General features: G+C 40.5%; 1 protein-coding gene and 1 pseudogene across 1 annotated transcript in view; one reads left to right on the top strand and one right to left on the bottom strand.

The window, feature by feature from the left end:
- LOC126397819 (sodium channel protein type 4 subunit alpha-like) overlaps positions 1-23,435 on the bottom strand; it is a 365,246-nt gene that overhangs the window by 322,856 nt on the left and 18,955 nt on the right. The window lies entirely within an intron of this gene.
- Positions 22,704-23,426, top strand: LOC126398139 (uncharacterized; annotated as a pseudogene).

Raw genomic sequence — 23,435 nt, 5'->3', positions numbered from 1 at the left:
CCATCCATTCTGCTCTAACACACACACGCACACACACACCATCCATTCTGCTCTACTTCTGCAGCAGATAGTGGAGGAGGCTGTAAATGGACTGCAGCCGTCACAGTCTGACTGACTGCTACTACTGAAGACAGAGAGGAAGAGTCAAAATACAGAAAGTAAAGAAGGAAAGAGTTTAGTTAAACTATTCATAGCTTTAAGGACCAAAAACCTGCTACTGATGACATCATGTTCACTCCTGACTGACTGAGACACAAGCTGGAATGATCCTGAGGTGACTCTCTGTCTTCAGTCCACAAACTGTCAGATTACTTTATGTGACTGTTTTCATTTTCACTGACACCACAGCAGCAGCTTTAACCAAGGACAACTACTTACTACTACATACTACTACTACCAGCAATACATTCATGCACACTACTGCTACTACCAAGACAGTACTAAATGCATACTTCTACTACGACTACCAATAGTAATATGACTACTACTACCAATACTACCACAACAACAAACTACACACTACTGCTACATACTGCTACAACAACTAACATGCCACTTTTACATACTACTACAACTACAACAAACATATTAGTACTACAATATACTACTAAAATTTCTACTACATTCTACTGCTACAACAACTACCCACAGGGCTGTACAGTGCGACATATACTGTATGTCGCACGTGCAATGGAAAAAAATGTTTGTGCGATGAATTTATTTGCCTAGTAGCACGCGTGCGACAGACTGCTTGCGAGCCGCTTGTGTGTGTGTGTGTGTGGTCTGTTTTTTTCTCCTTTTTTCACTACACGACAAGAGCGTTTACTGCCGTGCATCGTCTGGCAGCCAGGTGAGTTGGTTCATTAGCGTAATGAACAGAGGGAAAGCTCTTGTCATCGAGTGTCTTTGTCTCTGTGGGCGAGGCGGATATGGGCCACACACACACACACAAAGTGCGATCTTCGTGAGGGGGAGACGAGGCGGAGAAAGAAACAGAGAGTTGAGCATAACCTGAATAAAAAAAACGGGGCTAGCTGTGAGGCTAGTGGAGCGTTAGCTGCAGCATGACCGGAGGAAGCACAGCCAGTGAGCCTCCGCTAGCTTCCCAGACAGAGGGGAGCCCAGTAATTTGGACGAGCCGGAATGCCGGGTTTGTTCTAAAACCATCTCAACAAAAAGAGCGAATACGACTAACTTAACTGCACACCTGAGAGTGAGAGACTGACAGTCTATTTTTTTTTTTGTATTTATAAGGTCTTTATTTATTTATTTTGATATTTTTACGTGTTATTTCGGATATTTAAATTAACAAAAAAAATGTGCATTCCTAAATATTCTTGTTAAATAAATGTTTATTGCTCTTTACAAGGGTGTACTTGCATCATTATGCCTTATTATCATTATATAAGTTTAAAAATGGTCTACAAACAGCAAAATTACAACAATAATAAAAATGTCTTAAAAGCACAATATTACGCAATATTATCACTTATCGCAATAATTTCTGACACAATTAATCGCCCGGCAAAATTTGTTATCGTGACAGGTGCTACAAACTTTCTGGCCTGTGCTACAAAATTATCACCCTCTGTAGCACTAGTGCTATGGGCTAAAAAAGTTAACGTACAGCCCTGACTACCCATACTATTATATACTACTACATAATTCTACTTCTGGTATAACTACTTGCTACATATGTATAGGCTACTACTACTAACACACACACTGCTACCACTACTAATTACTACTCCTACTATTACTACATACTACTACAACAACAAACATAATACAACTACTAACAATATATACTACTACCACTATGACATACAACCACAGTATACCATTTCTACCACTACTACTTCTACAATATCCATTCCCAACTTGGGTTGGGAACCAGAGGGTTGCCGTGCCAAGTCCAATACCAGTGTGGACTGGTAGCTGGAGAAGTGCTAATTTGCCTCCTGGGGACTGCCAAGGCGCCCTTAAGCAGGGCACTGAACCCTCAACTGCTCAGAGCGCCTGTCAATTGTCCATGTCTTCTTCCACAACAACATACAACTACTACTACATACTGCTACAACTACCTTCTACATACTTTTAGGATACTACTACCAATAAAACGTATGACCACTATTACTACTACTACTACTACTTACTACTTACTACTAGTAATAGTAGTAGTAGTAGTAATACAATTACTTACTTTGTTTGGCTAAAGGGAGCTGGGGGAAACAAAAAGTGTTGGTTGTCTTTCTGTTCTTATTTTATCACAAACAGATGAATTCTTAAGCTCTTTATCAACAAAACAAAAGCATCCTGTCTATAAGTCATACTTAGTCTGATCTGCCTCCCTGTTTTTTAAAGACACATTTTCATCAGAATGTTCCTCATATAATATTTATTGACAATAAAGCAGTAATCAGCTGGTCAATTTTCTTTTTCAGTCATATTGTGTCACGTGATGACAACTCAGCCATCCCCATGACAACTTAGCAAACTCCATCTGCTGATGAAGAGTATAACATGGGGACAACAACTGTGTGTTTTACATATGTTTCTCTTTTTGTTTGCCATTACAAAGTACTTTAAACAGTTTTTTTTAAACTTGCAGGAAATCTACTTTTTAGCTTTCTAAGATTAGAAGTTTTTGTGACGAGTTGTTCAGACACTAATGGTGGAACAATGACCTACAGTAAAAGCTTAAAGCCCAGAATATAGTTGTTCTGCACATGAACAGACAGGAAAAAGTAACCCATCCTCAGTGCCCTGTGTGATTGAAGGTCTGAAAACATGAGGAAGTAGGAAAGGAAAGAAGAAAAGGTGAAAAGGACATAAAAGAAACAAGAACAAGGAAACACACACTGTGCGACACAGAGAAGTGGATATCTACTGTGTGTGTGTGTGTGTGTGTGTGTGTGTGTGTGTGTGTGTGTGTGTGTGTGTGTGTCTTCTTCTACTCACCGTCGCAAACCTGGCATGATGCTGATCAGCTTAATAGGCTTTCTATTGATTCTGCCTGTCTGTTCAGACACACANGTGCATGCTTGCGTGCGTGCGTGCGTGCGTGCGTGCGTGTGTGCGTGCGTGCGTGCCTGTGTGTGCGTGTGTGTGTGTGTCATGCTGTTCTCTTGTTCTTCTCACTGTCGTCCCTCGTGGCTGATTAAATCAGTTTCTATTAGGACCTCTCTCTCTCTTCTGTGTGTGTGTGTGTGTGTGTCTTTCTCTCTCTCGTTCTGTCAACATGTCCCAGCTGCCAGTGTTTTTATTCAAATCTCTTGTTTGTACAGATTTTAACATAAAGTTTGTATTTGAAAAGTTGTGACGTTTAACATTAAATGTGTGATTTAAAGTCTGTGGCTGGATCGTCTGACAGCCCGCTCATGTGACAGTCTCACTGGGTTTGTCATATTCCCTGATGACTTGTTTGTGTCTGAAGGTGGGGTGGGATTCCCATCACGCACTCCTTGCACCTGTTCGACACAGTGGAAAGCTCCAACAAGACTACAGGTCCTTTCACATCTTGGTTTGGTGCGGACTTTTAAGTTTGAGCAAAATTACAGGTACTAAACCATCCCCAGATCACAGACCTTGGTCCAACAAAAAGGTCTAGGGCCATAAAGCACCTTGAGTTAAGATTTTCCTTTAAATATTTAAGACTAATTACAGGAAGTTCTGGCAGAACCAGGAAAAACAATGCAAAAAAAAGCCAAAACAAAAAACAACAAAAAACGCAGTAGTCCACTGGGAGAGGAGGAGATCAGCACAAATAAAGACAAACCAAAGGGAAACCAGTAGAGACTAAGAGATACCAGAGGAATAGACCAGAGTAAATAAGAAAGCCATTACAGATGAAGAGAAACCAAAAGGAAACCAGTAGAGACTTAGGCTGTGGTTGAATAATTTAAAAATGACATCCTATGTCTTGTTCTAAATACTTTTCCTTGACCTAAATGGAAACATCATGAGGTCTAGGAAAGATATGAAAGGGAATTCATAAGGACTTAGGAAAATCCAACTGCCCTTACACTATGCTCTGTAATTATGCGGCAGCATTTGTTAATAATGTGGGTCGGTTGGGATAAAACTACAATGTTCTTATGATGGACCACTAAAACACATCTTCCATAATTAATCCTGTGAGCAGACTACATAAACATTGACAACCCAATGAAAAATAGTACTCTATTACCAAGGTTGGAATTGAAATCAAAAAAGGAATACAGGCTACCAGTAATGAAAGGAAATGGCTGTGACATTGAGAATGGTTTCTCACACTCGCATTCCTGTCCACTCATATTTATAACATGAATCCCACTGTGATTGCATTAAAATAATTGTCAAATTTATGCACGATAGGTATATTGGGGGTTTTTGTGAAAGGCTAAATGGTGCATCGCAAGGACTTGTGGGATGGCATTATCTCCTTTCCTTAGGTAAAGGATGGTCCAGTGTACTCTTTGAAGGAGATAAGAAAGGAAGCACTGAAGCTCCTTTCCTTAGCAGCAGCTCTTATCATGGCAGCCACTTAGAAATCAGGATTTATCGCACACGATGTATTGCTGCTCCCGTGCTTTATTCCCACACCAAACTTAGAAACCCCCAAGTCTTTTCACTTAGTTCAGAACCTTCCAAGTCAAAAAAACATATTTCAGGAGAAACCAAACGGAGAGACCAGACAAAATTTAGACGAGACCAGAGGACAACAATACAGACAACTAGAGACCAGGAGAGGAACACCATTAACCTCTTCCAACAATATGGAGTAAAAAGTATTCCTGCTGTCACGGTTTCTTGACCAAAACAAAGATGGCTCTGTACTATCTGTTTAACGTAAACCAAAATTAAAGTTTGATTGGATTTAATTATATATGTTTGTGTTACTTTATATTATCTTATATTTCCATACAAAGGAAAAGGTTTTATATTTTTCTTGTGCCATACAAAACGAGCAACAACAACGCAGGAAATACAGCCCGAGAAACAGGTTATAAACATTTTTTATCTTTAGTTTTGGTTAGAACAGTGGATAACAACAGAATGTATTTATTCTTAATAAATAATCAGATGTTTGGCTCTGTGACTCCCATGTTAATGTAATATTCAATAGTCAGAGGGGCTAACACAGTAAACCAGTAAGGATCAGAAGCCTTGTCCAGTCTATCACCCCCCTCTTTCTCTCTCTTCTAAGTCAGTGTTTCCTTTTTCCTTGGATGCACACACACACACATACACACACACACACACACACACACACACATACACACACACACAGACACACACACACACACACACACATACACTTTGTAGTGATACAAGGCCATGTCATCAGTTTGTAGAGGAGCTGATGGATGATCTGCAGGACTCTGGACCGTCTGACTGACTGTTTCCTGTCTGCTGTTGAACCAGTAAACAGATGAAGGTGCACACAAGCCCCAAGGACACTTTATAATACACACACACACACACACACACACACACAGACACACACAGACACACAGACACACACACACACACACACACACACTGGCCTTGTCTATCACATGCTGTTGAACATGGCAGTCAGTCATCGATCTCTTTCTCTCTCAGTTCATCATCTCTGATCACCCACACTCGTTTTCCCAAGTCTGTCTGTTTTTAACTGAACTGACTCAAACAAGCCTCCTCCACCTGCTCTGCACCTGCACAGGATGCAAAATGTGCACAAAAATAAACATGTTTTATGGATGCAAACACGTGCAGGAGTTACGTTCACCTTTTTCTGCCTTTGGAGAAAGAAGTTTTTTGCATGTGTGAAACCCTGATATCATGAAGTTCAGTGTTCAGCAGGGAAAGCTGAACATGTTGGTTCTCCTTGTTAAGCATTCCCTTTTGACTTTGACCCTTTCTAGTAGCACTATGGAGATACTTACTTATGAGTGTGTTCTAGTTTTATCTGTAAGTGGCAGTGATACAGCAAGAAATGCAGCAATGTTTCAACAAAACTAAGGAAGAGGAAGACTGCAGGCAAGTTAACACCATGGATTATTACATGCGCGCAGATGGCACTGGGGACAGGGGTGACATGCCCCCCCCCAGATTTATAGTGACCCCGATCTGTCCCCCCTACTGTCCCTTCTACACATAGGTAAAAAAAGAGGATCAGTGTTCTGTTAGTTAGACTAACTTACATTGCAGCACAAAGCTGAAATGGCAGCGGCAGTAGCCTTGTCAGTGATCAATCCACATTACACCGATTCAAGAAGGGGAAAGGCTGGAGCAGATCCTTGCTGAGTTGCAGCAAGGTGTTCAATTTTCCACGTAATTCTCGGTTAATAACACTGCACAGCTGATCCACTGAGCCCGGTGTTTGTGCTACGACTCATGGTGCGTTCAGTTGTACTCGTAAGTCAGAGTTTTGAAGTCGGAAAAGCATTGAAATATACCATCTACAAGCATAAACGTTGGGGTTTTCGTTTCATTTCATTAACTGTCCATTTTTTTCGGATTCCATGTTCCATGTCCCAGTTTTTAAACTGGGAAGCGCTCAGTTTGGAGGTTACGTTGTTCGGAGCTCGGAGTTCCAACTTCCAATGTAAATGTAACGCACCATAAGGCACGATTCTCGACCCCGGGGTCCTAAGAGGAGCTGGTAGCTGTGCCTGTAGCAGTAACCATATATCATATACAACTGTCTAATGACTGAGCTGGTGATTTTTCTGCCACATGAAGCCAGAGAAGAAAGAAAAATAATCACAGCGTTTTTTTCAAGAACCAAAAGATGTAAATATCCTATGCCTGTTACCTGTTGACTTTCCCAGATGTGGCAATTATTTGTTTTGTAATGTTGAGTAGCTAGTCTGACAATAATAAGAAGACATTTGGACTTAACTGAAGTAGGCTAAATGTAAAATAACAGCATTCTGGGCTGTAGGTGAATATCTTTAATGCTGTTATTTTTATGTATAATGTTATTTTAGTAAGCAGCAACTGTTAATTGAAATTATAAGATTTAAAATGTTAACATTGTCCTCCTGGCCGTTGCCCGTTGCCTGTTGACTTCCCCAGATGTGGCAGATATTCATTTAAATATATATATATACATATATGTATTGTATGTATAAAATAACTAATTGAGTTGGAATCATTTGATCATTTGCTGACAGCTTGGTCCCCCCCAGTTCAAGAATCCCATCTGCGCCCCTGGATTATTAAGAGACCTGGATACAGTGTTGGAGGTGGGACCTTGTTCACTCTTAAGAAAGTTGCACATGTGGCACATGAAGCCCAAAAAGCTCTATTTCCTAAGGTATGAAATTACCCAGAACCTCCACATTATGGGCCCAAAAAGCAAGCGCACCACAGACTTGTGGTGGCCGAGCGCAGCCGAGTGGCTAACCTCTGTTTGAGCACTCACCTAACTTGAATAGGGATGAAATGATTTAACTGTGCAGCTCTTCTAGATTTTCAAAATGTTATTGGACCAAATGGATCATATTCGGATAGTAAAACAAGTAATTTTTAAGGGGCTATGACACTTAAAAAAATGTATTCACTGATTTACAGATGTCCCTTTCATCATGTGGCTTCACGTGACGGACTCAGATGGTGTAGTTACACTTTTGATGACTATGTAACATTGGCTTCAAAGCCCAGTGCTCTTCCAGAGGGCTGGTTTTACACAGATGTAAAAAATACAAGATCCAAAAGGCTCACAGCAGTCAGCTTTGCAAATGTTTTCTGAGGTGTGTGGTTTCCCTGTCCAACATGGCAGCTGTGGCTAACATGTTAGCTCGCTGCTGTAAATGTTGATATTTTTCTTGCTATAAACCACTTATAAACGCTTATTCTGGTCCTGAGTGACGACCAGCGAGCTTAACCCTGAGGACCCCTCCACCAACCCCCGCAACGACCCTGAGACGACCCCACGACTACACCCCCAACACACACACACACACATGCCAGCTGAAGGCTTTTCCTCACTGCCAACAAGGACATGCAATGACCAGCCAACAATATTTATCATGTATAATCAAGAGCTCTTTCATACATTATTTTAACCTATTCTAACTATTATTGATGCTCTAATTGCATTAGACTGATTTGAATTTAATTTTTGTTTTTAAAATACACTCCCATGAAAGTCAAATTTAAGAACATATTTGCATTCAAACACTTTTTCTATCATTATAATTGTTGATTTACACATAATAAGTTTCTTTAATACATTTTGTTGTAATTTAAAGTGTGTTTGAATGTATTATTGCTGCAGTCATGTTTTCTTAAATATTGTGCTCAGGTCAAAACACAAAAAAGAGGTAAACACACACACACACACACACACACACACACTGAGCCGTCTCCTCATGTTATCTCCTCCCCGCTGAAGTGCCCTGACCAGCTTCAGAGAGGCTGCTGTTAATTCTTTATTTTGTTGCCATTTTTATTTTTAATCTGATTCCACCGTCTGTCTGTCTGTCTGTCTGTCTGTCTGTCTGTCTGTCGGCAAGAAGTGATGTCGTCTTTACTTCAGACTCACTGTGTTGACATGTAAAAGACTTTCTCCTGGTTATGTTGCATCAGTAGCTCATGTTTGTTTGTTGGTCCGTCATCAAGGTCATCTGTTACATCACTACATGTCAACAAACTACTGAAGCGGTGACAAAACAAGACGAAAACATCATGCATTCAAAAAAGATTTAAAGCCGCTACAAGGACCTTTTAACTGGATATGCAAAAGTCTATATGCCCACAGAAGAGGAATACCTCTGTTGCAAGGAATGGGACCGGTTGCAGCCTTAGCTAAATGGTAAACAACAAACATGGCAGCACACCGGTAAGGTAAGACAACACGTTTACATGTCGTTTTCTATGTGTTCTCTGACATTTATCCTAACGATATGAGGCGGTCTTTGTGGAGAAAAAGCTTTTTTAGTGGACTAACTTTGCACTTGAAAGGATGCCTGTTCACTTACGTTTTAACAGGGCTGACGCTATGGCTGTATCTAGGCTAACGGCTAACATGCTAACTATTATTTCTATGTGACTAGTGACTTGAAACAAATTTAGGACGATAGGAGACAGGTTGAAATAAACCAAAATTTCCCTTTAAAACTCCGGGGTTGCGTTTGACTGTCTTGGTTGTAACGTTATACTCTTATACTCTTCCGTGTATCTAACATATCTAACGAGGAGGAGGATGGGACTTTGGAGGGAGGCGGGAGTTGTGGATGTTCAAATTTTTTCTAAGTGCTCTGTGAAACACAAGAAAGTAAGAGTTTCTTTAAGTCAAAGTACAGAAGTATTATGAGTAAAATGTACTGAAATGTAACATTAGTTAGAGCAGCATGTTACTGTTGTAGCTGCTCCAGGTGGAGCCAGTTTGAACTACTTGATTTACAGTTAAGTTCAATGGTTTACAATCACAGGTCGAGCCTCTCCAAAGGGTCACCAAATAAATCTGAAAGGGCTGTCACAGAATTAATGGACAAAAGAAGAGAAAACTAAGTCCTGATATAGTAATTTATATACATTTTGGGCATTTTTATATCTTTGCTGGGGGGTTTTTCAATATTGAATAATTTTATGTTAATTATGTGTGAGGTTTAACCACACCTGAAATGTGACACAACTAAACACTGTTTTATTGTAAGTGGTCACATGTCAAACAGTTGGGAACAGCATCCTTATTATGCATTGTATTTTATAAGCATATCATATTTTTTATGTAAAATAATAACTTGTAAAGCAAGCAGTAACTACAGCTGTCAGATGAATGTAGTGCAGTAAAAAGTACAATAATTACCTTTGAACTATGGTGGAGTAGAAATATACAATAGCATAAAAATATATACTCAATCATACACCTGTAGTTAATGAAACTGCTGCAGATATGGAAACAGTTAAAAAGCCAATTGGAATTTATGCAAATTCCAATACACTCTCCTTGTAACATCAATCCAGTTTTTCCTCCATCTCTGAATGACAGTGCATTCAGGGTGTGGCATCAGAGAGGTATCACCACATTTGAAGATCTGAATATCAATAAAACATTTGCCTCCTTCTCACAATTGTCCCTGTAATTCAAACTTGGCAAAACTCACCTTTTCAGACATTTTCAGATTTGTGATTTTGCACAATTTTATTTTTTATTATATTTCCACTTCCTCCTAAAACTCTACTACAAAGGATGCTAGAGACCAGTGTCCACAACAAAGGGGTCGTTTCCTATTTATATGACCTTATCACAAACTCTACACCTTCTCATATCTGTTAGTAAGACAGCAGTGGGTAACTGATTTAGACCATGAGTTCCAAGATGATGAGTGGGACATAGTTTTGGACAGAATCCACCCCTCCTCCAATTGCGCCCTTTACAGCCTCATCCAACTTAAGCTCATTCATCGAATGTACTGGACCAAGGTCAGGATGTCTAAAATCAAACCTGACATGAACCCAATATGCAATAGATGCAAGCAGGCTCCAGCTACATTGATACACAAGTTCTGACTTTGGTCCATCATTATTTACCTTCTGGAAGTCAATTTTTTGCTATTTTTAAAGCATTTAAAGCAATTATTGACCCTTCCCTACCCATCACTCTCCTTGGCCTTTCACCCAAAAGTATTCCACAAGTCCCAGAAAGATGCCTTGGCCTTTTCCACCCTAATGATTCACATGACTATTTCAGATTTACCTCCATGGTTAGTGCCCAGTTCAGGCACTAACAAGTTAGAGAACAATCATGTTCATGGTTAAAAGAAACAGATGTTGACTGTGGGTAGGAATTGGCATGCAAATGATACTCTCCATGGCTCCACATCCATCCATCCATCCATCCATCCATCCATCCATCCAGAGTTTTGCTTTGCTATAACGTCACATTATTTCAACCAGAAAAGAATCAGAATTAAAAGATAAGTCGAAGTTAACGTGAGTCGGTTTTTACAGAACTGCAGACTTGTGAACAATCTTAAAACACGGGTTGATGACTTTGGTGCGCAAAACTTTAGAACGTGTTCATATAAACATGTATAGAGCTTTAAAAATGCCAAAGAAACAGTTTATTGCTGACAGCCATGCTTTCTTTTACTTTGGCTCAAACACACAGAGAACAGAAACATCCAACTATAAAAGAATACAGCTTTGGCCCTGAGACAGACAGTAACCTGTCCGAGGTGTTTCCCTGCCTTTCATCCAACGCATGCTGGGATACGCTCCAGCCACACCACCACCTTGAGCTGGAATCTTTTGTATATGATCTTTTTTTTTTGTTGTTTTTTTACTGAAACACAATCAGCTGCTTGCAGGGCCGAGGACCTCCATAACAGCTGCCAGCACAGTGACTTACATCACCTGGAAGTCCTCTTTAGGACTCCAAATGATTGCTGGGGAGCCAGCCAGAAAAGAATGGATCGACCGCGGCCAAAACCGGACCAGCGCTTGGCCGGCGCCTGCTGATCGTCTCCCAGTCGGTGTGGGAGCCAGCACAGACACCGGCAACTCCACATGGGACAGGCAGCCCAAAAAACAGGAGCTTCAAAATACCAAAGTACCGATCGACAGCATTACTGGCAAGCTGATCCGCCCGCTTCACTCCGATACCTTAAAATAAAATCCATCTGAGATACAAAGACTAATCATTTGATTGTTTCTTATTCATGACTGTTTTATTGTTATTGCTGTTCTATTGCTCTTCCTGTATCTCCTCCATATAATTAGGGAACATAAGTGTATTGACATGTTCAGGCATATGCTAAGAGAAAGGTCAGAAAGTGGTGAGCAGAGGCTGATGGAGAGATGACGGAGAGAGGGAAAAGGATGGAGTCAGACATTTGATATTTGTTTTTGTTGTCGGACTTAGATGGAACTTTTACTGTCATTAGTGGATGTGATTGTTATTGATGTCCTCGTTATATTTTCCTTTATGTTCCACTGTGCGCTTTAATGCCAATGATACACTGTATATTTACAGATGGGGGAGCAGATTAAAAAGTGAAGCAGAGATGGAGGGAAAAAGTGAGAGACTTAAAAAAGAGGAAGACAATTCAAATAAATATTTCAGCCCAGACACCAAAAGAAAATGTTGGCACTTTGATGTTTTTAGTGGGATGTCTTTATAGTTCCAGTGGGTGAGATGACACCAGAAGTCAATGTTTTTTGGCGAGGCACTGCCACATTTTCAGGTGTGATTATACCACCAAAAACTGGTGTTTTTTAGCAAGATATTGCTTTATTTCAAGCAGGGCTTGTGCAACCAAAATTGAATGGTTTTTAGCAAGGCATCGTTGCATTTACAGTGGGGATTGTGCCACCAAAAGTGTATGTTTCTTAGCGAGATGTCACTGCATTTCCAGCAGGGACTTTGCCACCAAAATCTGATGTTTTTTAATAAGGCGTCACCGCATTTACAGCGGAGATTGTGCCGCCAAAAGTGTATGTATTTAAGCGAGATGTCACAGCATTTCCAGCAGAGGTTTAGCCACCAAAAGCAAATGTCTTTTAGCAAAGAAACACTGCATTTCCAGTGGGGGTTGTAGCGAAAAAAGAAAAAATGAAAATAAAACAGATATTCTAAGCCAAAGCATAATATCTTCCTAACCATAACCAATTGCTTTTTGTGCCTAATCGTAATGACACATTAACCACAATGTTGTTGAGATACAAAGTTTCAAAGTATCCACTATGTAATAACATACAAATGTTACATTTACGTGGTTTGCAGAAATATACAATGTCAGCATTGGCAATTGGATTGAATCTTTGCATCATGTATTGTGTAATTGAATTTGACCATTTTACATTCTTTTCTCTTTTTTTTAAGATTTCTTTTGGGCATTTTTGCCTTTAATTGATAGGACAGCTGAGTATGAAGGGGGGAGAGAGAGGGGGAATGACATGCAGCAAAGGGCCACAGGCTGGAGTCGAACCCTGGCCGCTATGGCAACAGCCATGTACATGGAGCGCCTGCTCTATCCACTAAGCCACCAACGCCCCACCATTATACATTCTGTGCTAAGTGGCCACAAGCAGCCACTGGATGTACAGTCTATCCTAATTGGAAAGTATGACATAAACAAAAACAACATGAGCATTGGTACTGCAGCAACATAAACATGTCTTTTTTCAGGGTTTTTTTTCTTTTTAAGAGATGTGTCAAAGAGTTTCTCTAAAACCTGTCATGTTATCATCAAAATGCCTTTCAAATAAAGGTTGCAATCTAAATCTGTAGCACAGCTTTTTTTTAGACGGCTAGATGTGCTTTAATCAACAGCTCCAGCAATCGATTTAAACTTTGGAAAACAAAAGCAAAATCCAGCAGCTTCTGTTCCATGATATTAATTTCACTTTAGCTCATCTCCATTAAATCCTCTGCTCTGGAAAACCATCCTCTATACGTCTCACTTTCATGTGTTTAAGATTTTTATTAAGTGATTTATTTTATTTGTTTAGAGTGCAAAACAAAGTGTGATGTGGCTGTGTTAAATTCCTACAAAGCACTTTCACAAGCTGCAGACTTCCAGCTGCAGACTGATGCTTCAGCTGTCACATGTGGGTGGATTGCTCAGGTGTTCTCTTACTTTTGGCCATGTAGTGTACTCTGAGTATTTATTCTATTATTTCAGTTTCTCCATTAAATCAAGATGAATTTATTTATTAGCTTCAGATAGGTGGTCTCCATAAATAACGTACAAATAATACATTTTCTCCTCAATTAATAACTCCTTTAATTTATCTTAAGAGGATTTGGCCATAAATAAAACTTTAATGTGACGATACTTTCAGGAACATGTGATTCACTGAGATTCATGCGGAGCGATGGAGCAAGAGGAGGATGAGGACTGAGAGTCAGCGAGAGAAAGAGTATGAAGGACAGGAAAATAAAGAAGATATGGAAAAGCACAAGACAGGAAACAGAGGGGCAGGTGAGGAAGAGGAGAGCGATGGAGGTCTTTGACATGGCCGCCCATCGTCAAAATTAATCACCAGCTGCAAAGTGTTTTAAAATGTCGGCCTGCTGCTGAGACGAGTGAGCGGCAGTGATTTACTGCAACAAGGTTCATTTTTAATCATCAGCACATCTGAGTCATGTTTAATGTTTGAGCTGGAATGACTGCAATCCCACCACAGCTACACAAGAGACCACTGGTTAGATCTCACACATAAAGACCACATTTCCCATCAGCCCACTGTGAAGCACTTTGTGACATCTGCACTAGCTAGTTTATATTGTTACAAGATGTATATGATATAAATAATGTTGTGGTGTGTAAAACACTGGTTTGTCTCGGGGTAAATATGCCACGTATGGTTTGCTATGTGCTCTGTAAATGTTGAGATAACAGGGTACATACATACGCAGTGTGGGCACATTCTTCACCCAGGACTCTCTAACAAGTTCATCCAGCCATGCAGAAAACATTTTACTGTCTGTATTGTTTTATGTTTTGAGTTTCATGATGATGACTTTTTTGGATTCCTTGGATGATACGGCACACATGGCAGGGATATCAAAATTTTTGAAATCTTGACGGTTTGTGTTTTTCTCCAGTCCGGGAGGTACTTGTGATGCAATTCTTCCGGACCTGACGTGGCAGCATAAACGCTTACAAGTGTCCTAGTCTACTGTTAAATGCCAAGAAAGAAAAAGAACGCCTGTCGTCGCGAAAGAACAACAACATGTGGAAGACAGCAGCGACAGCTCCGCCTTGACTCGTCAAAAAGAAAAGTGTATTTTTCTTGAGGCCAGTATATTTGATTAATTCTTTGTAATGGGTGTGCTGTGTATTTACACTACAAATGCCAGCAGCGTGATGAGGCGCTAAGTGTCTACTTTTTTTAAAGATATTTTTGAGGGCTTATGCTTTTATTTAATAGGACAGATACAGCTGAAAGGGGGAGAATGGGTGGAGCAAACTAGGGGCTGTGGGCCGGAATTGAACCTGCAGCCACTGCAGCAAGGACACAGCCTTTGTACCTGGGGCACACGCTCTACCAGGTGAGATAGTGAGCGCCTTGAGTATCTACTCTGCACCGAGCACTGCACATTTGGAGCTGGTCACCGAGAGCTGACAAACGTTCAGCTTTGAGTATAACGCTGTGCTTGTCACTGCTTGTCATTGTTACCTAGCTGTCCAATCACAGTGGAGAAGGGGCGGGACAAAACAACCAACCTCACATCTTACATGTGCAAGTGCTGAACAACAATGGAAGAGAAATATATGTTCATATACTGTAGGGTGTATACTGACATATGTTTCCTCACGCACAAAATCTCATTAACACACATAGACTAGTACTTTGTTTTTGAGGTGGATCATCAGGAATTAATATAGAAATTTATTTTTATGTAAATCTTTTAATAAAAGGTTGTCGTATGTTAGGTAAATGGGATTATTATTTTCTTTTTGTTCTTTGTTTTTTACAGTGGTATCGAATGGGGTATCAAGAATTGGGGAATTTCACTGGTATCGACAACTAAATTTCTGGTACACGCCAACATGGCAGGACACAATATGTCAGCAAAAACTCTCAGATCTTTAGTCTGGTTTGTCCCCTCAACCTGTTTTTATTTTATTAAGCTGGTGAATATAAATGTGCATTTTGTGCCTTATTGCCTCCTTTTAATTAATTTAATCTTTCTTTATGGATCAAACCACTTTTCTTTATGCTCTTCAAAATACTGTGTTTTACCAAGAAATCACATGTCAATCATGCAGTGTAGGTGGGACTTTGACGGGGTCTTCTTCACTGTCTTTTTATTCTGAGTGGAAACAGGAAGGAAGCAGAAACAGAAGGAGCAGGTGTTGGAGGTTGAACAGGTGGAAGAGGAGCAGGAGTGTCAGCAGTGTTAACAGGAGGTCAAGTGACTTCATGGCTCTGATAAATCATGAGACCTCAAAGCAAACCAACTGTGTCTAAGGTCAGCTGACCACACAGTCAGAGAGAGAGAGTGTGTGTGTGTCTGTGTCTGTGTGTCTGTGTGTCTGTGTATGCGTGTGTGTGGCGCGGGGGTCCTGTTGAACATGCAGAGTGATCCTCCAACCTCCTCAGACCTCAACTACGGTAAATCTTAACAATGTTTACTTTGTAGAGAACAATGAGAACAACTAACACACTGATGGATGTGTTAAAGCTCTGACAGGAAACAAGGTCCGACAGGAACACAAATCTGTCTTGTCTGTGTGATTCTCACTGGTTTAAAGGCTGATGACAGTTAATGGGATGTTGGCTCCGTCAGTCATATCTGATCAAATCACACCCACACAGACCTGATGAAGCAGATCAGCTCAGTTTAGGAGGGTTAAACTCCTAACAAGAATTATCGCCTCAAGATTCAATGCCTCCACGAACAAGTCAAGTTACAGTTTACATCCATGTCTGTGTAAACATGGATGTTTCACACACATCTTCCTCCCCGGCAGCACAGAAAATCTATACAATCAGCACAGTTTCAAGTTTAGTGTCACAGATTCAGTATCTGACTAAATGTCTCCCGTTCTGTTCCTGAGATGTGATGTTGAGTTATGGACAGAAAAGTGTTTTTGCAGAATATTATGATGTCACAGTGAAGCTGACCTTTGACCTTTTGGATATGAAATGTCGTCATTTGTGTGAAATGTAGTCATAATTAGCATTTGAATACTTGACTAACATGTTTTGTAAGGTCACAGTGACCTTTGACCACCAAAATTTAATGACTTCATGGTTGAGTCCGACTTGAGATATTGTGTATGTACTAGGGGTGTAACTGTTTATAAGATTCACGGTTCACTTTAATATGATACAGCAGTATCACAATTCAGTACATTTTAAAAAGTGAAAATACCAGAGAAATGTCCTTGATTTTTGAAAATTTTAAATGGGTGAAAATGAACATTATTTGGGCTTTTGTGTTTTATGTACAAAGCCAGAGTGTGTGCTGTGTGTAGCTAAAAAAGGCTCATCACATATTATAAATGTTAGAAAATACTTGTTAAAAACATTAAAAGACTTGGAACTGTGTAGTACTGAACTGTGCACTTAGATCGTTGAACAGTATTTCACCATTTGTGTTCCCAGGATGTTTTGAGTGAAATCATGGCTAGATTATGCACTGGAGCGTTCCTTCACATACCCCTTCCCAAATGCTACGTTACTACTGACATTAGAGCGCGTAGTATGTCATTCCTAGTCGAGTTTGCTACATCCCACAAGTTCTCTGAACTCTTTCAGTCTATAAAAAATCTCCAATCCACAGTCATATAAACACAAGCTAAACAGCCATCATTAACGTACCTTTCAGTCTTTCTGGCTGAATCTGCTACCTGGCCCGCTTACAGTTACTGCTCACTGCTGCAGATTTGCTTTGTGCTTCTGTTACCTGCTGAACAAGAGGCTACAGCCACACAATGACTCTCGTTTGCTGGTTCAGGGTGGGTATGCTGTGCAACCAGGTGTGTGCTGTCAGCTTAGCTGCTAAAGGGAGGCTGCTGTAATACAGCGGCTCGTGCTTCGGCTCAGGGATCGTGTATGTTACTATAACTCTGGGTTAGCTGCTGAGGAGAGTCTGTAGCCGTGCGATGGCTCATTCTTTGGCTTGATGTGTTTTATCCACCACTCTCTCTCTCACCATCGCCCTCATGATTCCCAGTGAAACCGAAGTGGCTCCAAATGCCAGATCTGTAGGTTATCGGATCTTCTATTTCTGGTCATGGCGTTACTGAACATCTTGCAACGAGCTAGCTTAGCGCAGTGGGGTCATCCCTATGTTTCCAGGGTTCTGTGTTTCCCGGGTTCTATGTTCCCCACTTAACCCTGCAAAAAAGCTTCTGTGTTCCCCGCTTACACAAAAAGGGTTCTATGTTTCCCGCTTGGTTGAGCGGGCAACATAGAACCTTATGTATATTGTTACATTACTACTTATGTACTAATATGTACGTAGGGACAAACAGACAACCTGAAAACATAATACCGTCAGCCACTGCTGTTGTTGGTGCGGAGGCATTAAAAACAAAACAATGGTGGTGGCGGTGGGAAAGTAATGTAATCTGTATACGCCTGAAAAGCTTGTATCACCCGGAACACCTACTACTGTTGCAAGCATACTCACTGTCTCAAAATAATGAGAAACTTTCCAAAAGAATGACTTGGTATCTCAAAATAATAAGAAAAGGTAGCAGCTCATTATTTTTGAGATACTAGGTCATTATTTCAAGAAGGTTTTTCATTGTAATGATTTACAGGATCTTTTTTTTTAATTACACTAATTACACTGGCACAAATGGGCTTCCATACATGCTAAATCTCAACTGATTGGATAAACTTATGTCACCACTCCTGACTACAAGATATGAAAGTACTTCTATATTACAGGAAGAGAAAAGAAGCATCTGTACACTGACATCTACTCTCTGACTATCGGTACGTACTCCATACAAACCCACCTCAAAAATCCAAACTGTCCCTTTAAGAAGAGTGAGGAGTCAGCAGTCAGTGGCAGTATAAATCAGTCAATAAAACAGGGTTTTCAACCATTAGGAATAACCCCAATTACAAGCATAAAGTCATAAATGTGCACACAAAATATTAGGTTGATTGGTCCAGTTATATGTAAGATTAGCTGCCAACAGACAGGTACACACACAACCACACGCATGATCCCCTCCAGGCTCACTCCTGCCGGAGATAATAACAGAGAGAGTGAGAGAAGAAATGAAGTTAGTGAAGTGACTGAACTTCATTTAAAGTCAAAGAGAAAACCCCCAAAGTCTCCACTGTAATCAAAACAAACATGGTCGACTTCCTCCACCACCACCGCCGCCGCTGCTGCAGCACTCATCCCAAATTATTTAGACAGAACGTAAAGAAACACTCCACTGGGGTCTGTTGCTGATGATGACACTGGTCGCTATGGTTCTGCTGTTGCTATGGTTACGGCTGTGAGTTCTGGTCCCAAAACACACAGGGTGATGAACAGGTGAAATCACAGCGTGTGTGTGTGTGTGTGTGTGTTCTACATTTCGATGATTTTGTGATGATTGAGAAGCAGACACATCCACAGAGTGTGATTGATCACGCTGCCCTGCACCTCTGAGGCAATAAACCATCACACATACACACACAGAGTCACACACTCGCTAATGAAAAGATGGAGGAATATTCTGTCACCAGCTTCTCCTTTACACATGTTCAGACGACGCTCACACACCGGCCAATCGTCTCGTTGCTCAACGCAGACGTGTCGGTATGTGAACAACTTGGGGTGCGTTTGATTTACAGACACTTGAGGAGAAGTGGACACATCACTGAGCTGGTGGAGATAAATCAGACGCTTGCTGCACAGCAACAAAAAAATCCACAACACCTCTCCATCACACACCTGATGACATCACTCTATGATCTCTGACCTTTGACCTTGCTGCCTTTGGCTGCTTGCAGTAATGGAGGAGGGAGTTACAGTAAAGCTTTCTGCTGTTGAGCTAAAGCGTTAAAAACATGTTTTTACTGTCACTTTATTTTTTTTAACAGAATGTTTCATCAGACCTCCAGCTGGACCTGCTGTATTTTTAGGGTTCAAGCCCTGAAGGGGCAGAACCCAACTGTTTTTGTGCTGATTTGTTATTATTATTATTCAGTGTCATGCCATGACACAATTTGCCGTGAGCTGGAAACATTAAACTTGGCCAAATAACTGGAAGTGAGGACAAAATATTTCCCAACAAATATGACTTAAATTGACCACATGGTGACGCTGTAATTAACGCCCAAAAGTCTGATTTTCGAAAGGCCACACCCCTCACACTGTAAATCCAATTGACTTGAATTTTGGCACACATACACAGCTCAATGCTCCCAAAAATGCCTTAGGGACCATAAAAGTCCACCATGATGGATTTTCTACAAATCTAATTGATGTGAAAAACAGTAAAATGATCAGACTTTTCTTCATTTTGACTCAATCAATATCAAATTTGCTACACAGCCCCGTGGAAGTAAGAGACACATTTCTACTATTAATGAGCAAGATCGGTTAAAAAAAACATGACCACCATCATTTAAAAACTTTCTTTATAGATTTGCTTCCTTCATAACGCAATGACAAAATTCCACACAGACAATGTAATGGCACGAAAGACAGAAGCTTTCTGTTGCATAATAGAAGCCCAGTTTAGACCTAGGTAAAAACCTGTCGGTTCACACCAGTGCAACTAGATGAGACGGTGTATCATCTCTATGCAACATATTTCTGTACTTTTGATGTGATTTCCAGCTTTTCAGGCTGATTTTGTGGCTGAATATAATTTGTAGCCTCTTAAAATATGAGTGAGGACAGTGATAGTGAGACACTGGCTACAGTTGCAAATGTAGTGATGAAAGGGTGAAAAACATAAACAAAACCAGCATCGCATAAACTGTGTTCATAATCTATATGCCACAATAATAGAAATAACCAGCACCACTTACTCAGTCAATGAGGATGAGCATCAGCAGCAACCCACCGTCTGACACCAGTACGCCATGAGGACCCTGCAGGTGAACGTAGTCTGCAGTCATTTTGACTTGACCAGTGGACTTTACTATAAGCTGACTGGCTGTAGAAACAAGCGACGTGCTTTACGTTCTAAAACCAGCCCCCAATGAGTTGCAGGTAACACCATCAGCTGGTTTGAGTCTAGCTCAGACCGGTCAGTTCACACCGCTGCAACTTTTCCCTGTAACGATCTAAAATGATTTCATGTTTTCGCGAAACTCTGGTTCAAAGTGGGATTTACAGTTTTATATTTTAGATGGTTTTGAAACAGAATCATGAAAACAACAACCCCCCACAACCATCTGCGGAACATCATCAGAGCATTAACCTTCTTTCTATATTTATTTTGAAAAAGACTGTATGCAGTAATGAGCAGTAATTGTACATTTTCTGTGAAAACAGAAGTTTGTTTTACAAAGAGACAATGCATGTCTGAAGTGTATACTAAAACGCTGTCCCTGAACGTCCAAAACTGACGCAGGAGGGTAATGACAGTGTCATAGTTTGATGTGTGGGTCCACTGTCCAAGTGTCAGTATTTGACATGTTAGGAGTGACAATATGTTGTATATACAGTATAGTGTGTTGTTTGTACTATTAATCTGAAAATTAAATAAAAAATCTTCCATTTAATTGTTTTCAACCAACAATAGGAGCTCAAAGACAAAAAGGAGATCATTTAAAGAAAAACAAATCAAAGGTTTATCAAATATCATGTCATGGCCTCTGGCTTCTCTTCTGCCAAAAATCATCCTGATTTTTCTGATTTTTCCTCCTGTTGCATAATTTTTTATTCTTTGTGACTGGAGCTGTAACAGTTCAGGCAGCAGCTATCTGGTCTCTTTGTTCCTCTGTAAGCTGCCTTATGTTGCCTTGAACACTCACTTAAGAAAAATGTTGACTGTCAGACTTCTATTAAAGCTGACACACGCTGCTCTTTGGTATTTCACTTTATGTGACTCACCGGAGCAGCTGCCTGTGGAGCTCCAACTAAAGAATATCAGTTTGCTTTAAGTCAGAGTCCTGTAAAGAATGTCTTTATTTAAGAAAAACATGTATACTTTTTAACAAAAACTACAGAATACACGTTTTCATTTAATGGAGTACCAATACACAAAGTACTCTTGTTCATGTAAAATCGGTTTTGTAATGCTAAACAAGATCATATAACATCGTCACGGTAATGCAAAGATACACTCACTTTAGGTATGATACAAAAATGTGAGTTTCATTTAAAACTTCAAATAAAACTATGAGTCCATAACAGAACATCAAGAATATGTTCCCACAGTATCTTGCAGAAATAATCTACAATTTAACAAAGTGTTATCACTGAACAGGGTGTGTACTTTGGCTACACACAAAAGTACTAAAAATTGCTTTACTGAGAATAACTGTACTGTAACCAGAGTACTGACAGAGTATATAACCACCTGATTTTATGTTTTGTGATTTGAAGAGCTGCTCTGAACTTTGTCATCAAAAACAAACAACAGCCAGGCCTATAAATAGACCACACACACACACACACACACACACACACACACAGGCAGGACTATCATATAACTGACCTGCTGATTAAACTTGCGAATTTGATTGTAGTTTCGTTTGAAAAACAAAATCTTAGCTCATTGTTAACTTTCTGGAATCCATCCAGAGCTTTCTACCACATCTCATAGTCTTCCTCAGCTCAATGACGCCTCCTCGGATGTCATGGAGGAGACAAAATCTACTACAAATTCTCAGGAATTGAACTTTTATGTTTAATTAGTTTGATTTAGGATCATCTGCAAGTTTTATTAAGATGAAAGCAAGCCTCAGCAGCAGCACGATGTGGCAGGAAAAGACTACAAAAATGAAAAGAACAAGGAGAACAAGAGAATGGCGATGAAAGAGAAAAACAAAGAGAAGGAAAATAACAAGAACAAGATGGAGAATAAGAAGAAAAAGAACAAGATGATGGAAGAAACAAAACAAAGAGAAGAAGAACAACAGAAGAAGGAGACACAAGAGGAATATGTGGGGGAATGAAGAACAAGAGAGACAAGAAGGAAAAGAAGATAAAGAACAAGACCAAAGTGAACAACAAGGGGAACAAGTATACAAACAATGGGAACAAGTGGAGGGTCAAGAACAAGCACAAAAAGAAGAGGAACCAGAGGCTGGGAAATATGAAGAAGAACAAAAACAAGTGGAAGAACAAGAAGAAGACCTCTGCCTCCTTTAGCGACAGTGGTAATTGTAATAAGTGTAGCTTATTTGCTGCGTTGGAGGCGAGGCTTAGTGAATTAGAAGTGCGGCTCCGCACCATGGAAAACCATTCAGTAGCTGCGGTAGTTAGCCAGCCCCCTGTAGCCGGTGCGGAGCGACATAGCATAGCCTTAGCCTCTGCTAGCTGTCCTCCGGTAACTCCCGTTCAGCCGGGAGGTTGGGTTACGGTTCGCCAGAGGCGCAGCTCCAAGCCGAAGCCCGTGGCTCACCACCAGCCTGTTCACATTTCCAACCGCTTTCCCCCACTCAGCGACACACCCGCTGAGGACAAAACTCTGGTTATTGGCAGCTCTATTCTGAGGAACGTGAAGTTAGCAACACCAGCGGCCATAGTCAAATGTATCCCTGGGGCCAGAGCGGGCGACATAGAATCAAATTTATAACTGCTGGCTAAAGCTAAACGTAGATTCTGTAAGATTGTTATTCACGTCGGCAGCAATGACACCCGGTTACGCCAATCGGAGGTCACTAAAATTAATATTGCCTCGGTGTGTGAATATACAAAAACGATGTCGGACTCCGTAGTTTTCTCTGGACCCCTCCCAAATCTGACCAGTGATGACATGTTTAGCCGTATGTCATCATTTAATCGCTGGCTGTCCAGGTGGTGTCCAGCAAACGATGTGGGTTACGTTAATCATTGGCAAACTTTCTGGGGAAAACCTGGTCTTATTAGG

The sequence above is a fragment of the Epinephelus moara genome, chromosome 11, assembly GCF_006386435.1.
Source record: "Epinephelus moara isolate mb chromosome 11, YSFRI_EMoa_1.0, whole genome shotgun sequence".
Taxonomy (NCBI): domain Eukaryota; kingdom Metazoa; phylum Chordata; class Actinopteri; order Perciformes; family Serranidae; genus Epinephelus; species Epinephelus moara.
Note: the sequence above shows the minus strand (reverse complement) of the source record. Positions and strands in the feature narration are given on the sequence as shown.